Source organism: Pelodiscus sinensis, chromosome 9 (genome assembly GCF_052426305.1).
Source record: "Pelodiscus sinensis isolate ZL-2025 chromosome 9, ASM5242630v1, whole genome shotgun sequence".
NCBI lineage: Eukaryota > Metazoa > Chordata > Testudines > Trionychidae > Pelodiscus > Pelodiscus sinensis.
In genome coordinates this window covers 18730001-18731125 of record NC_143060.1, presented here as the reverse complement: position 1 = coordinate 18731125, position 1125 = coordinate 18730001, and the positions used below count along the sequence as shown (strand labels likewise).

Genomic DNA, 1125 nt, shown 5'->3' with positions numbered 1-1125 from the left:
AAACAGAATTGGGAACCACAAAACCCAGTTTCTGTTCCTAGATCTTAGAGAGGTCACATAACTTCTCGGTGCCTCAATTTTCCTTCAGTAAAATGGGTATGATGGTTTATTGGACATTTGTAAGGTGCTTGGAGATCTCTGCATGGGAAATCATTTTGATTTATATTAATTTAATTAATTAATTAATTATATTATATTTATATTTTATTATATTCATATTTATTGATTGCAACCTCCATGAGGTCGGGCCCATTTTCTTCTGTGTGTGTAATGATGGGCAAAATAATGACATGCATAAATAATAATATACCAGAGCATTCTGAATTCGCCCTGTGATATGCTTTATTCTGCCCTACAACAACATTTTAATGTGAAAAAAAGGAATAAGAACAACTATTTATAGCTGGCATATAGGACAGAATACTCTATGTACAAGAGAAAAAGGACATTACTTATAGGAGCAGCAGCTAAAAACGCTATGTTGTATAATGGAAGGCTTGTGGTACAAGTGCCAAGAATATTTGCTTCCCACGACTTTGTAGCAACATTACAAGACTCACTGGAAGTTGAGGCAATAATACCCTATCTTAAAATACATGTGGCATAATAAAAATATAGGGTCACAGTAAAGTTTAGTTTATTGACAAGAACAAATAACTTTAACATTTGGCTCAGGCACTGAACCCTGTACAGACATTGTATCTGATACATCAGTGGCCAACTAGCCGTGACTGCTCTCCACTTGTGTGTGCCTCTAAGTACAATGATTCATGCTAGGAACATGGCAGGTGTCCATTTTATAGAGTCATTCAGTTGGAAAAGGTAAATGTTCTGGGGTTTTGAGCCCATTGTAATTGTCTGTGCATAGCAGATATCTCCCAGGTCTTCCACCCTTGTCTTGATTCCATAACCCTCTGCCACCAAGAAACATACAATAAAACAGAGGAGCCGAAATAAAGCAGGATCAAATGGAAATCTTATCTGCTCCCAAAGCATTGCGTGTTTTCCAGATTTGGGGCCAAGCATAATAAAACACATGCTGAACTCAGCAATGCAAGGCAAAAATAGTACAGATGTATTTGTATTGTAAATATATATGCCACACACGAAAGCAGCAGGCTTAGT

General features: G+C 36.9%; 1 long non-coding RNA gene across 1 annotated transcript in view; it reads right to left on the bottom strand.

Moving 5' to 3' along the window:
• Positions 1–336: 336 nt before the first annotated feature.
• The window catches only part of LOC149523913 (uncharacterized), a 19397-nt gene continuing 18608 nt past the window's right edge, over positions 337–1125 (bottom strand). The window contains exon 3 of the long non-coding RNA XR_016350247.1: positions 337–1125. This exon is cut by the window's right edge and continues 3783 nt beyond it. This is a non-coding gene — a long non-coding RNA (uncharacterized LOC149523913).